The following is a 17,126-nucleotide window of genomic DNA, read 5'->3' on the forward strand; positions in this document are numbered from 1 at the left end:
CTGAATCTTGCTGGAGGGGGTTTTCTTCGGCACTCTGCGGAGTATTATTATCTCCCGTGCTGGAATCACCGTATTTGCTTTGGCGGGATTTTGAGCGGCGCCGCTGACGCCGGTGCTTAGGCTGTTTCTTGGAGGGGTCATCCTCCGCTGTTCCATCGCCATCTCCTTCTTTTAGGGTGTCCACCATGTATATGGCATATGACGAGGTGGCTTTCCAGGGCCCAATAGGCGCTGGTTCTTCATCGTCTCCTCCATCGGCGTCCATACCTTCGATGTCTTCGGAGTCGAAGTCGAGCATGTCGGTTAAATCGTCGACAGTGGCTACAAAGTGGGTGGTGGGTGGGCTTTGAATTTCTTCATTGTCCGTCTCCCAACCTTGCTGACCGTAGTTCGGCCAGGGCTCTCCTAATAAAGAGAGAGACTTTAGTGTCTTCAAAATATCGCCGAAAGGCGAGTGTTGAAAGATGTCCACGGCAGTAAACTCCATGATCGGCGCCCAATCAGATTTGATCGGCAGGGGCGCAGAGGGTTCGGAGTCCGGAGAGGAGTCCGGCTCCTTGGAGTCACGAGTCTCGTGGAGTGCGGGGCTGGTGTTCGGCTCGATCACCGTTGGGATGGCAGCCCCCAAGGCGGCGTCCAACCACCCATCCTCGATCGGTGCAGTTGGCTCCGAATTAAGGGTCGAAGCCGATGCGGGTGCGGCCTCCAGAGCACTGTTCGGCGGCAGAGCTAGATCATGCTCGTCGTGACAGTGCGGCGCGCTCGGCAGTGGCTCGAATCCGTCGAAGATCAAGTCCCCGCGCATGTCAGCCGTGTAGTTTAAACTTTCAAATCTGACCTGACGGCCAGGGGCATAGCTTTCGATCTGCTCCAGATGGCCAAGTGAATTGGCCCGCAGTGCGAAGCCGCCGAAGACGAAGATCTGTCCGGGAAGGAAGGTCTCACCCTGGACTGCATCGCTATTGATGGTCGTAGGATCCATCAAGCCTAACGGCGACGACACAGAGGAACTCTCAATGAAAGCACCAATGTCGGTGTCAAAACCGGCGGACCTCAGGTAGGGGGTCCCGAACTGTGCGTCTAGGCCAGATGGTAACAGGAGGCAAGGGACACGAAGTTTTACCCAGGTTCGGGCCCTCCTGATGGAGGTAAAACCCTACGTCCTGCTTGATTAATATTGATGATATGGGTAGTACAAGAGTAGATCTACCACGAGATCGGAGAGGCTAAACCCTAGAAGCTAGCCTATGGTATGATTGTTTTTTTGTATGTTGTCCTACGGACTTAAACCCTCCGGTTTATATAGACACCGGAGAGGGTTAGGGTTACACAAAGTCGGTTACAATGGTAGGAGATCTATATATCCAGATCGCCGCCTTCACCGAGCGGTTGCAAAAACTCCTGCTTCTGACGAGCCATCAAGCCGCTTCAACCGCAGGTCCCGCTGCCTCGCCGGCTTCCGCAAGACGCCTTACGGCCTTGCCCCTCCTTTCATGCGTCTCCCTGTTAGAGAAAAGAAAAGAGATAAGAGGAGATTGTCTGGACAAAAAGTCAAGTGGCCAGGTCCTTAGGCTGTAAATGAAAGCTCAAGTCGCCAAAACATCAATCGTAGAGTGGACGTCTGATGTTGATTGAGCAAAGCAAGTTCAGAAGGTTAACAGAAACAAAAGCCAAAGGCTAGCTGCCGTATTACCGTCACGCGGAGGCCTAGCACAATACTGCAAGTACTATGATACTCATTCATCCAACAAACGCAAGGTGCTATCTTTTCTGGCTATTTTTAGCACATATTATTTTTGTAAAAGGAACAATTACTTTGTCTGTATATTTTTATATATGCAGGACAATGATTCATCGTTTGCTATTGGATGGGTGTGCGCAAGCCGCCGCCGATGCAGTTTGATCTACATCAACTCGATACGATCGCACCCGCGATTGACTGGCCGTCCGCGCGGCTTACCGCGTCTGTGATTGACTCGCCCGACCGCGCCGGCTTACAACGCTGTGGCTGTCTCTCGCGACCGCGCCGGCTTACAACGCCGTGGCCATCTCTCGCGACCACGCCGGCTTACAACAAGGAGGACGACTCGCCCGTCCGCACCGGCTTAAAAACGCTGCGGCTAATTCATCTGTCTGCTCCCGCGGCCGACTCACCTGTGAGTGATTTCAACTTAACCTAGTGATCATCAACTTCATGGCGGATTATTTCTGGCCTGACACATCAGGTGATATCCATTTTAAATATATTTTATTGGCACATATTATTTTTGTCAAAGAGCAGTTTATCTTTGCCTTGGTCTGCAATATTGTTGATGCAGGACAATTGTTCACTACATCAAAACGACGTGGATGACTCGCCCGTGCCGGTTTACAGCACCGCGGCTGATTCATCCGTCTGAGCCGCCTCTGATGCGACGGTCGTCTTTACCGACCGTCTCTCGCGGCCTGGTCTACATCAACACACCGGACTGCACCTGTATGCATGAGCTATTTATTGAGTATGAGCAAGTTACTGCTTGGGAAGCCCGGTTTTCTTCCAACAAATTGGAGACGAATTATCATGTATTATCAACCGCCGTCTGCACTGGATGGCTCAGTGGGCAGGCGCACAAGTCGCCGCCACTATGGTTTGGTTAACTTCAAACAGCCAGTTGGAAGGAACCATTGGCCGATGCTGACACAGCTCATACGGGATCATTTATAACCTGCCGCAATCACCTCAACCTTCTGTGGATTCACATCATGCTATCAACACCAATGATATACAAGTTATGCCGGTTTATATCACGGTCAAATATGGAGAATCTCAAGCCAACTCCTCGAGTCACCTTGAGACTTGGGGGCTACAATGATATGACTTAGCAAACGTTGCCGGTTTTTAGTGAAGTCAAGAACCCCAATATGTTGGAGGGAAAGATAACCCGGTCCCGGATTCACATCGTGCTGTCAGAAGATTTCCAGATTAGAAAGTATATGACAGTTACAAAATCCCGGCTCAATGAAGAAGTTTCAGGTCATCAGAACAGGATTCCGGTTTACAATCCAGTACAAGGGAAATTTGTTCTCCGACAAAGCTCTGAAGCTCTCAAATCTGGTTTAAGAATTTCCGGTTCAAAAGGAATTAACTTCTCGCAAGTTCGAGTTTAAAGGCCGTCAGAAAATTTCCGGCTAAAAATGAAGATTCTGGTTTAAAATCCGGTTCAAGGGAAAGATGTCTCCCACAAAGCTTTGAAGCTCTCAATATCCGGTTCAAGATCCCGGTTCAAGAAGAATTTATCTCTTGCAAAAAGTTAAAAATTGCCGAAGAGGACCTACTGCCACGATGCGCGATTCAAACATGGGTATCCCGCCTTACTGGCCTGACATATTATTGATCACATGGGGGCGTCTGCTTCATAAAGCGGGGTCTCTTTTCTTTTACATTATGCGTGGTTACACGGAGTTGTTCTGTCTTAAAGCGGCCTCCAGTTTACCCCTTGAAAATTTTATAAACATCACTTGGGGGCTTGGTCGTGTCCGAACCGATGCAACACCTTTTGATAGGCGAAAGCCACCAGATCACTTGGGGACATAGTCAAGTCTGAACCAGTCACGCCTCTTGATCGGCCTAAGGCCATAGAATCACTTGGGTGCTTGGTCGAACCCGAACCATTGCCACGCCTCTTGATCGGCATAATGCCACGGTTTCATTTGGGGACTTGGCTGACTTGAACCATAGCTACACCATTGGGGAGCTTGGTCGTGTCCGACCATGGTAACACCATCTGATCGGCTCAATAAGCCTCTTTTTGCAAATGGTTTTATTATTGCCTTTGCTTCAATATTTTCCTTGATAACTGTTTCTTTTATTTTTGTTGCGTTTTTAAACCGACAAATTCTCAAACCGGCTCGACTGTCAAATTGACGGAACATGGTCAAATTTTAATCCGGAGACTATCTGCCCGGTTTGATTTTTTTTTTACCATTTTTATGGAGTAAACCGGTGTTCATCAACCCGGTTCGGCTATCAACTACAAGCTGTCAGTACATGATCAGTATAATCCGGCGACTATTAACCCGGTCTGGTTTGACTACGAGTCGCCAGTATTATATGTGGTTAAACCGGCGTTTATTACAACCTGGTACAGTTTTATCATAAACCGACACAATATGGAAGGAGTTCTCAGTACTCAAAATCTAGGTTATTACCCCTATTACAAAAAGTTGGTAAACCAACGATGTGATTCAATGTCACAGATATGATATATTTCATATTTGATTATTTTTAAGTGCAGCCTTGGTTATAAACCTGGGTTATATGTTGGGCATTATGACCCGTCCGACGGTAAACCGCCCGGACACTTTAAACTTGTTGTATGCAGAAACAGGTTGAATAAAGCATGATTATAAATCACCGGCGTTTACTAACCTGACCTAGCTTTCGACTATAAGTCGCCAGTATGATGATAAATTATCCGGTGTTTATTAAACCAGCCTGGCTTTAAGACGATAAGTCGCCAGTATATGACGAGAAATTATCCGATGTTTATTAAACTGGCCTGGCTTTGGACTATAAGTCGCCAGTATATATTTGGATTGCGCCATTGGAATCATGCATTTATTGGGTTATATTATTCAAATAGCCAAACTTGGCTGAATTTTCATTATGATATTGAATAAATAAGGTTTTCATACCAGATTATATTATCTTGAATAGCCAACATGGCTGGATTTTATTATGATCATTAATAACCGGTATTATTGAGGTTTTCAAAGTCACTTTAGCGCAATGGCTATTGTTTTATCAAAGGATATGATTTATTCTACAATGGAAGGAATAGTCCCGAGTCGCTGCAGGCTTACGACCCGGCACTTGGGGGCTACATTATTCAAATTGAGATTACATGCAAGTCTCATGTCACTGCAAGCATGCACCATGACACTTGGGGGCTAATGCAAAGTCATTTTTTGCTCGTATTATTGAAGACCCGACTCATCACATCATAATGAGCCGGCCCTTGGGGGCTACCAATTGCTCCTGTCAACAATTCAAGTCTACATGATCATATCTACAAAGTCCCTGCTCATTATTGCATAATGACCCAGCCCTTGGGGGCTACAGATCACTGCTAAAATCTACATGATTATATTTACAAAGTCCCTGCTCATTATTGCATAATGACCCGGCCCTTGGGGGTTACACTGATTGAAGTTTTTATAAGCAATTACAAGTCATAGGTTGCTGCAAGCATGACAACCCGGTACTTGGGGGCTACATATATGGAGTATTCAGTTTATATGATTGAGATGAACAAACCAGATTTCTTCAAGGTTGAAACACTTCTTGGAGCAAGTCTTAAGTTATCACTATGTTTTCCTCTTAAGACTTGGGGGCTACAGGTATTATGCATATAAAGGAGGAACATCTTCATTTTATCAGTTTTTGAGCAAATCAGGAAGATCAATTACATGACCCGGTGTCGACAACAATTATGACCCGGTGCCATCAATATTTATAAACCGGCCATTTTGGTAATATAAAACCGGCAAGTTTTACATCTTCAAACCGGCTGAATATCAGATAAGTATTTCAAGACCCATATTTCTTAAACCGGCGTTTTGGAAGCCGACTCGAGGGGATTATTCTTCACAATATTTCTCTGTGAGAAACCAATGTCAACAAATTGAGTATGAAGCTGGCTTGTTAACCCGGATTTTCTAGAAGAAGGAAATGACAAGGACTTAAGGATGTTCAGATGCCGGTTTACAAGAATTCTTAACCGGAGCACAACCTGTCAATTTTTTTCTTGTGTTTATTTTGCAGTATAAGTTTACCGTGGATAAATCCAAGCTAAACTTGGGGGCTAATGTCGGGGATATACCCCACGGCATAAACCGGCCGGAAGTATAACCCGGCCGGGCTAGGCATTTCATTGGTAACCCGCCAGAGGATTGGCGACTTACGTGTCTGGCGGTTCACTGGTATGACGATTCACGAGCCTGAAGACTCATTGGTGAACCGACACGTGTTCCAGATGGATGACAAGGCCCAAGGCCCAGCAGGCCAGTTTATGTTAGTGGTGGACCGGTTTAAGAGGAAAGGCATGAGGAACATTTATCTTACAAGGAGTTGAGACCTGGACTTGTATCCGGTTTGTATTAGAAGGTAGACTAGTCCTAATCCTAATAGGACTCCACATGTAACCCGCCCCTTCAACATATATAAGGAGGGGAAGGGCACCCCAAGAGGGACAAGGATTCACAAGTTCCACAAGTTGGACAAGTTAGGTTTAGACAATAGCTCTCAAGATAGAGCACTCTTGTAACCGTGATCATCATCATCATCAATATCAATGAAGCAGGATGTAGACTTTTACCTCCACCTTGAGGGGCCGAACCTGGGTAAAACCTCGCGTCTCTCGTCCCGCTCAACCCCTCTCAAGCTACCACATAGATGCGTTGGCCTCGCGACTAAGTCCTGACACTAAGGACATCTGCTGGGATGATTCCACGACACCTTCCACGCCAAGGAAAGTCCCTTCCGGACACGGGACGAAGTCTTCAATCTTGTATCTTCATAGTCCAGGAGTCCGGCTGAAGGTATAGTCCGGCCATCCGGACACCCCCTAATCCAAGACTCCCTCATCGGGTATCATTATTTTCTGACCTTCACAGATGATTTGAGTAGGTATGAGTATATCTACTTAATGAAACACAAGTATGAAACATTTGATAAGTTTAAAGGATTTCAGAGTGAAGTGGAAAATCATCGTAACAGGAAAATAAAATTTCTACAATCTGATCTTGGAAGTGAATATTTGAGTTATGAGTTTGGCCTTCATCTAAAACAACGTGGAATAAATTTCACAACTCATGCCACCTGGAACACCATAGCATAATGGTGTGTCCGAACGTCGTAACCGTACTTTATTGGATATGGTGTGATCGATGACGTCTCTTACCGATTTACCACTATCTTTTTGGGGTTATGCATTAGAGACGGCTGCATTGACGTTAAATAGGGAACCATCTAAATCCATTGAGACGACACCATATGAACTGTGGTTTAGCAAGAAACCTAAGCCGTCGTTTCTTAAAGTTTGGGGCTGTGATGCTTATGTGAAAAAGCTTCAACCTGATAAGCTCGAACCCAAATCGAAGAAATGCGTCTTAATAGGATACCTAAAGGAAACTGTTGGGTACGCCTTCTATCACAGATCCGAAGGCAAGATATTCTTTGCTAAGAATGGATCCTTTCTAGGGAAGAAGTTTCTCTCGAAAGAAGTGAGTAGGAGGAATCTAGAACTTGATGAGGTAATTGTACCTTCTCCTGAATTGGAATGTAGTTTGTCATAGAAATCAATTCCAGTGATTCCTACACCAATTAGTGAGGAAGCTAATGATGATGATCATGAAACTTCAGATCAAGTTACTACTGAACCTCGCAGGTCAACCAGAGTACGGTCCGCACCAGAGTGGTACGGTAATCCTGTTCTGGAAGTCGTGTTACTAGACCAGGACGAACCTACAACTATGAGGAAGTGATGATGAGCCCAGATTCCGTGAAATGGCTTGAGGCCATGAAATCTAAGATGGGATCCATGTATGAGAACAAAGTATGGACTTTGATTGACTTCCCCGATGATCGGCAAGCCATTGAGAATAAATGGATCTTCAAGACGAAGACGGACGCTGATGGTAGTGTTACTATCTACAAAGCTCGAATTGTCGCAAAAGGTTTTCGACAAGTTCAAGGTGTTAACTATAATAAGATTTTCTCACTTTAGTGATGCTTAAAGTATGTCAGAATCATTTTAGCAATTGCCACATTTTATGAAATCTGGCAAATGGATGTCAAAACTACATTCCTTAATGGATTTCTTAAAGAAGAGTTGTATATGATGCAACAAGAAGGTTTTGCCAATCCTAAAGGTGCTAACAAAGTGTGCAAGCTCTAGCGATCACTACTGCAGGATGCTGCTAACGCGACACTACGATCAGAGACCCTTTGAGAAACCGTGTGCAATGCCATAATCGCAAACAATGTTGTATGAAAACCGTCAGAAATATGTAAAACGTTTGTGGTGACGGACGCATCAAACACGGTTCAGGTTTTAGTTGTGTGTGCGATGAAGGGCATACGGTTCAGTTCAATGAACTATTTGCGACAAGGAGGAACAAAAGAAACAGGCAGCCAGATGGAGGCGTGTGCGATACACAGCATACGGTTCACTCGGATGAACTGTTTGTGATTAGGAAACACAAAAGAAACGGTCAGCCAGATCAAAGGTGTGTGCGATATATGGCATGCGGTTCACTCGGATGAACTGTTTGCGTTGAGACATGAGAACAGAAACGGTTCAACTTAACAAGATGTGTGTGATACGCGGCAAACAGGTCTGTAATCAGAAATGTGTCTCAAGACCGATAAGAACACAGACGGTTGCTGCTAATAAGACGTGTGTGTTGTGCAATGGGATTGCATACAGAACAACAACACACACACATATATACACACACACACACACACACACACACACACACACACACTTATAAGGACATGCTTGCATAACCAAATTAAACATCCACTTACATAGGTGGCTACTACAACCATGGCATTTGCACACACCAAAGTAAACTATTACATGCATAATTACATAGGTGGCTACTACACACATGACATTTCCACACACACCAATAAAGTAAACTATATATTACATGCATGATTAACTAGCATAAACGATCATCTGATCATCATCTACTTCTTGTGATGCTTGCTCTTTTTGTGGCTCGATCCGGGCTCGTCGATTTGGGTAACGAGGCACTTCCTCATGTCAACGATCAGCCTGTGCATCTCGTAGCATGTGTACATGCTCTTGGCCGCGAACCTGAGGTGAGGTTCATCCAGTTGCCGCATCCAGGCCTTGTGCCAGGATACGGGACTTGTTCTCTGGGCATCCTGCTTCATATTTTCGTAGTAGGGGTCGATGATGGCCGAGGCGAGTTCGACCAGGGAGTCCTGCTTCGTGCTGCCCCAGACCCTGTAGTGGTCACGGATTTCGACAAGGTTCTTGCAGGCCAAGCCCGTAACACTGAGCGCTTTTACATCATCTTTGGTATCCACCGTGGTGAACTTGTAGTCGGTGTTGTTGACAAACCTGTTGAAACGGTCGCAGGCTTTGTGGCCATGCAGTAGTGGTAGATGAGGACATGATGGCGCATGCACAACTGGGCAACGGCAACCTTATGATCTATGCAGGGATGACCGGCGGTGTACTGGAGGTCGATGTCGACCACCTTGTACTTGTCTCCAGCAAGCAACTGCTCATCGCTGTTGATGTAGCCGTCCACCATGGCCGAGTCGATGGTGTACACCACCGGGAGATCCGTCTCCCTCGCGTGGGTCTCCACTGTATGCTCGCCGAACTCCATTGGAGCGCTGCCGGACATCCCCTCTCTATGTGTCATCGTGGGTGTGCTTGTTGTGTTGTGGGGCGTGATCAAAAGGTTGAAGAGACTAACGTTATAATGGCCGCGGGAATTAAAGAGGAAGCCGGACGGCCAGGAATATAGGCAGGCCCTGATGCCAGTTCTAATTTGCAGCGCGTAACTCCAGCGTGCCGCACGTAACTGAAGGAAATATGCCCTAGAGGCAATAATAGAGTTATTATTTATTTCCTTATATCATGATAAATGTTTATTATTCATGCTAGAATTGTATTAACCGGAAACATAATACATGTGTGAATACATAGACAAACAGTATGTCACTAGTATGCCTCTACTTGACTAGCTCGTTGAATCAAAGATGGTTAAGTTTCCTAGACATAGACATGAGTTGTCATTTGATTAACAAGGTCACATCATTAGAGAATGATGTGATTGACTTGACCCATCCCGTTAGCATAGCACTTGATCGTTTAGTTTGTTGCTATTGCTTTCTTCATGACTTATACATGTTCCTATGACTATGAGATTATGCAACTCACGTTTACCGGAGGAACACTTTGTGTGCTACCAAACGTCATAACATAACTGGGTGATTATAAAGGTGCTCTACAGGTGTCTCCGAAGGTACTTGTTGGGTTGGCGTATTCTGAGATTAGGATTTGTCACTCCGATTGTCGGAGAGGTATCTTTGGGCCCACTCGGTAATGCACATCACTATAAGCCTTGCAAGCATTGCAACTAATGAGTTAGTTGTGGGATGATGTGTTACGGAACGAGTAAAGAGACTTGCCGGTAACGAGATTGAACTAGGTATTGAGATACTGATGATCGAATCTCGGGCAAGTAACATACCGATGACAAAGGGAACAACGTATGTTGTTATGCGGTTTGACCGATAAAGATCTTCGTAGAATATGTAGGAGCCAATATGAGCATCCAGGTTCCGCTATTGCTTATTGACCGAAGACGTGTCTCGGTCATGTCTACATAGTTCTCGAACCCGTAGGGTCCGCACGCTTAAAGTTCGTGGCGGTTATATTATGAGTTTATGTGTTTTGATGTACCGAAGGTGTTTGGAGTCCCGGATGAGATCGGGGACATGACGAGGAGTCTCGAAATGGTCGAGACGTAAAGATCGATATATTGGACGACTATATTCGGACATCGGAAAGGTTCCGAGTGATTCTGGTATTTTCAGGAGTACCGGGGAGTTACGGGAATTCGTATTCGGCCTTAATGGGCCGTACGGGAACGGAGAGAAAGGCCTCAAAGGGTGGCCACACCCCTCCCCATGGGCTGGTCCGAATTGGACTAGGGAGGGGGGCGCCCCCTTCCTTCCTTCTCCTTTTCCCTTCCCTTTCCTTCCCTCCTACTCCTACTACTTGGAAGGGCTCCTAGTTCTACTAGGAAAGGGGGAATCCTACTCCCGGTGGGAGTAGGACTCCCCTAGGGCACGCCATAGAGAAGGCCGGCCCTCCCCCTCCTCCACTCCTTTATATACGGGGGCAGGGGGCACCCCAAAGACACAACAATTGATCCCTTGGATCTTTTAGCCGTGTGCGGTGCCCCCCTCCACCATAATCCACCTCGATCATATCGTAGCGGTGCTTAGGCGAAGCCCTGCGTCGGTAGAACATCATCATCGTCACCACATCGTCGTGCTGACGAAACTCTCCCTCAACACTCGGCTGGATCGGAGTTCGAGGGACGTCATCAAGTTGAACGTGTGCAGAACTCGGAGGTATCGTGCGTTCGGTACTTGATCGGTCGGATCATGAAGATGTACGACTACATCAACCGCGTTGTGCTAACTCTTCCGCTTTCGGTCTACGAGGGTACGTGGACAACACTCTCCCCTCTCGTTGCTATGCATCACCATGATCTTGCGTGTGCGTAGGAAATTTTTTGAAATTACTACGTTCCCCAACAGTGGTATCAGAGCCAGGTTTTATGCGTTGATGTAATATGCATGAGTAGAACACAAGTGAGTTGTGGGCGATATAAGTCATACTGCTTACCAGCATGTCACACTTTGGTTCGGCGGTATTGTTGGATGAAGCGGCCCGGACCGACATTACGCGTACGCTTACTTGAGACTGGTTTTTACCGCCGTGCTATGCACACCGGTGACTAGCGGGTGTCAGTTTCTCCAACTTTAGTTGAACCGAGTGTGGCTACGCCCGGTCCTTGAGAAGGTTAAAACATCACTAACTTGACAAACTATTATTGCAGTTTTGATGCGTAGGTAAGAACGGTTCTTGCTCAGCCCGTAGCAGCCACGTAAAACTTGCAACAACAAAGTAGAGGATGTCTAACTTGTTTTTGCAGGGCATGTTGTGATGTGATATGGTCAAGACGTGATGAGATATAAGTTGTTGTATAAGATAATCATGTTTTGTTGAAGTTATCAACAACTGGCAAAAGCCTTATGGTTGTCTCTTTATTGCATAAGATGCAAGAGCCAAATAATTGCTTTACTTTATCGCTATGCGATAGCAATAGTTGCAAGAGGAATAGTTGGCGAGACGACCATGTGACGACACATTGATATAGATCAAGATGATGGAGATCACGGTGTCATGCCGGTGATGATGGAAATCATGACAATGCTTTGGAGATGGAGATCAAAGGCACAAGATGATGATGGCCATATCATGTCACATATATTTTGATTGCATGTGATGTTTATCTTTTATACATCTTATTTTGCTTAGTTCGGCGGTAGCTTTATAAGATGACCTCTCACTAAATTTCAAGATAAAAGTGTTCTCCCTGAGTATGCACCATTGCCAAAGTTCGTCGTGCCCAGACACCATGTGATGATCGGGTGTGATAAGCTCTACGTCCATCTACAACGGGTGCAAGCTAGTTTTTGCACACGCAGAGTACTCAGGTTAAGCTTGACGAGCCTAGCATATGCAAATATGGCCTCGGAACACTGAGACCGAAAGGTCGAGCGTGAATCATATAGTAGATATGATCAACATAGTGATGTTCACCATTGAAACTACTCCATCTCATGTGATGATCGGACATGGTTTAGTTGATATGGATCACGTGATCACTTAGAGGATTAGAGGGATGTCTATCTAAGTGGGAGTTCTTAAGTAATATGATTAATTGAACTTAAATTTATCATGAACTTAGTCCTGGTAGTATTAGCATATCTATGTTGTAGATCAATAGCTCGCGTTTAGCTCCCCTATTTTATTTTTGATATGTTCCTAGAGAAAACTAAGTTGAAAGATGTTAGTAGCAATGATGCGGATTGGATCCGTGATCTGAGGTTTATCCTCATTGCTGCATAGAAGAATTATGTCCTTGATGCACCGCTAAGTGACAAACCTATTGCAGGAGCAGATGCAGATGTTATGAATGTTTGGCTAGCTCAATATGATGACTACTTGATAGTTTAGTGCGCCATGCTTAGCGGCTTAGAATCGGGACTTCAAAGACATTTTGAATGTCATGGACCATATGAGATGTTTCAAGAGTTGAAGTTAATATTTCAAGCAAATACCCGAGTTCAGAGATATGAAGTCTTCAACAAGTTCTATAGCTAAAAGATGGAGGAGAATAGCTCAAGCAGTGAGCATGTGCTCAGATTGTCTGGGTACTACAATCGCTTGAATCAAGTGGGAGTTAATCTTCCAGATAAGATAGTGATTGACAGAATTCTCTAGTCATCATCACCAAGTTAGTAGAACTTTGTGATGAACTATAATATGCAAGGGATAACGGAAACGATTCCCAAGCTCTTCATGATGCTGAAATCGAGGAAGGTAGAAATCAAGAAAAACATCAAGCGTTGATGGTTGACAAGACCACTAGTTTCAAGAAAAGGGAAAAGGGAAGAAGGGGAACTTCAAGAAGAACGGCAAATAAGTTGCTGCTCAAGTGAAGAAGCCCAAGTCTGGTCCTAAGCCTTAGACTAAGTGCTTCTACTGCAAAGGGACTGGTCACTGGAAGCGGAACTACCCCAAGTAATTGGCGGATAAGAAGGATGGCAAAGTAAACACAGGTATATTTGATATACATGTTATTGATGTGTACTTTACTAGTGTTTATAGCAACCCCTCAGTATTTGATACTAGTTCAGTTGCTAAGAATGGTAACTTGAAACGGGAGTTGCAGAATGAACAGAGACTAGTTAAGGGTGAAGTGACGATGTGTATTGGAAATGGTTCCAAGATTGATATGATCATCATCGCACACTCCCTATACTTTTGGGATTAGTGTTAAACCTAAAATAAATGTTATTTAGTGTTTGCATTGAGCATAAACATGATTAGATCATGTTTATTGCAATACGGTTATTCATGTAAGTTAGAGAATAATTATTGTTCTGTTTACATGAATAAAACCTTCAATGGTCATACACCCAATGAAAATGGTTTGTTGGATCTCGATCGTGGTGATACATATTTTCATAATATTGAAGCCAAAAGATACAAAGTTAATAATAATAGTGCAAGTGGCACGGTCATTTAGGTCATATTGGTGTAAAGCGCATGAAGAAAATCCATGTTGATGGGCTTTTGGAATCACTTGATTATGAATCAGTTGATGCTTGCGAACCATGCCTCATGGGCAAGATGACAAAGACTCCGTTCTCCGGAACAATGGAGCGAGCAACAGATTTTTTGGAAATCATACATACTGATGTATGTGGTCCAATGAATATTGAGGCTCGCGGCCGGTATCATTATTTTCTGATCTTCACAGATGATTTGAGCAGATATGAGTATATCTACTTGATGAAACACAAGTCTGAAACATTTGAAAAGTTCAAAGAATTTCAAAGTGAAGTGGAGAATCATCGTAACAAAAATAAAAATTTCTACAATATGATCGCAGAAGTAAAATATTTGAGTTACGAGTTTGGCCTTCAGTTAAAACAATGTGAAATAGTTTCACTACTCACGCCACCTGGAACACCACAGTGTAATGGTGTGTCCGAATGTCGTAACCGTACTTTATTAGATATGGTGCGATCTATGATGTCTCTTACCGACTTACCACTATCGTTTTGGGGTTATGCATTAGAGACAACTACATTCATGTTAAATAGGGCACCATCTAAATCCGTTGAGACGACACCATATGAACTATGGTTTGGCAAGAAACCTAAGCTGTCGTTTCTTAAAGTTTGAGGTTGCAATGCTTATGTGAAAAAGTTTCAACCTGATAAGCTCAAACCCAAATCGGAGAAGTGCGTCTTCATAGGATACCCAAAAGAAAATATTGGGTACACCTTCTATCACAGATCCGAAGGCAAGATATTCATTGCTGAGAATGAATCCTTTCTAGAGAAGGAGTTTCTCTCGAAAGAAGTGAGTGGGAGGAAAGTAGAACTTGATGAGGTAATTGTACCTGCTCCCTTATTAGAAAGTAGTTCATCACAGAAATCTGTTCCTGTGACTACTACACCAATTAGTGAGGAAGCTAATGATGATGATCATGTAACTTCAGATCAAGTTACTACCGAAACCTCGTAGGTAAACCAGAGTGATATCCGCACCAGAGTGGTATGGTAATCCTGTTCTGGAGGTCATGTTACTTGACCATGACGATCCTACGAACTATGAGGAAGTGATGATGAGCCCAGATTCCGCGAAATGGCTTGAGGCCATGAAATCTGAGATGAGATCCATGTATGAGAACAAAGTATGGACTTTGATTGACTTGCCCATTGATCGTCAAGCCATTGAGATTAAATGGATCTTCAAGAGGAAGACGGACATTGATAATAGTGTTACTATCTACAAAGCTAGAATTGTCGCAAAAAGGTTTTTGACAAGTTCAAGGTGTTGACTAAGATGAGAGTTTCTCACTCGTATCTATGCTTAAGTCTGTCCGAATCATGTTAGAAATTGCCGCATTTTATGAAATCTGGCAAATGGATAAACAAAACTGCATTCCTTAATGGATTTATTAAAGAAGAGTTGTATATGATGCAACCAGAAGGTTTTGTCAATCCTAAAGGTACTAAAAAATTATGCAAGCTCCAGCGATCCATCTATGGACTGGAGCAAGCATCTCGGAGTTGGAATATACGCTTTGATAAGTTGATCAAAGCATATAGTTTTATACAGACTTGCGGTGAAGCCTGTATTTACAACAAAGTGAGTGGGAGCACTACAACATTTCTGATAAGTATATGTATGACATAGTGTTGATCGGAGATAATGTAGAATTATTCTGCAAAGCATAAAGGAATGTTTGAAAGGAGTTTTTTCAAAGAAAGACCTTGGTGAAGCTGCTTACATATTGAGCATCAAGATCTATAGAGATAGATCAAGACGCTTGATAAGTTTTTCAATGAGTACATACCTTGACAAGATTTCGAAGTAGTTCAAAATGGAACAGACAAAAAGGAGTTCTTGCATGTGTTACAAGGTATGAAGTTGAGTAAGACTCAAAACCCGACCACGGCAGAAGATAGAGACAGAATGAAAGTCATTCCCTATGCCTCAACAATAGGTTCTATAAAGTATGCCATGCTGTGTACCAGACCTATTGTATACCCCGCACTGAGTTTGGCAAGGGAGTACAATAGTGATCTAGGAGTAGATCACTGGACATTGGTCAAAATTATCCTTAGTGGAATAAAGATATGTTTCTCGATTACGGAGGTGACAAAAGGTTCGTTGTAAAGGGTTATGTCGATGCAAGTTTGACACTGATCCAGATGACTCTAAGTCTCAATCTGGATACATATTGAAAGTGGGAGCAATTAGCTAGAGTAGCTCCATGCAGAGCATTCTTGACATAGAAATTTGCAAAAATACATACGGATCTGAATGTGGCAGACCCGTTGACTAAATTTCCCTCACAAGCAAAACATGATCACACCTTAGTACTCTTTGGGTATTAATCACATAGCGATGTGAACTAGATTATTGACTCTAGTAAACAATTTGGGTGTTGGTCACATGACAATGTGAACTATGGGTGTTAATCACATGGTAATGTGAACTATTGATGTTAAATCACAAGGCGATGTGAACTAGATTATTGACTCTAGTGCAAGTGGGAGACTGAAGGAAATATGCCCTAGAGGCAATAATAGAGTTATTATTTATTTCCTTATATCATGATAAATGTTTATTATTCATGCTAGAATTGTATTAACCGGAAACATAATACATGTGAAAATACATAGACAACAGTATGTCACTAGTATGCCTCTACTTGACTAGCTTGTTGAATCAAAGATGGTTAAGTTTCCTAGCCATAGACATGAGTTGTCATTTGATTAATGGGGTCACATCATTAGAGAATGATGTGATTGACTTGACCCATTCCGTTAGCATAGCACTTGATCGTTTGGTTTGTTGCTATTGCTTTCTTCATGACTTATACATGTTCCTATGACTATGAGATTATGCAACTCACGTTTACCGGAGGAACATTTTGTGTGCTACCAAACGTCACAACGTAATTAGGTGATTATAAAGGTGCTCTGAAGGTGTCTCCAAAGGTACTTGTTGGGTTGGCGTATTTCGAGATTAGGATTTGTCACTCCGATTGTCGGAGAGGTATCTCTGGGCGCACTCGGTAATGCACGTCACTATAAGCCTTGCAAGCATTGCAACTAATGAGTTAGTTGCGGGATGATGTGTTACGGAACGAGTAAAGAGACTTGCCGGTAATGAGATTGAACTAGGTATTGAGATACCGACGATCGAATCTCG

Source organism: Triticum dicoccoides, chromosome 6A (genome assembly GCF_002162155.2).
Source record: "Triticum dicoccoides isolate Atlit2015 ecotype Zavitan chromosome 6A, WEW_v2.0, whole genome shotgun sequence".
Taxonomy (NCBI): domain Eukaryota; kingdom Viridiplantae; phylum Streptophyta; class Magnoliopsida; order Poales; family Poaceae; genus Triticum; species Triticum dicoccoides.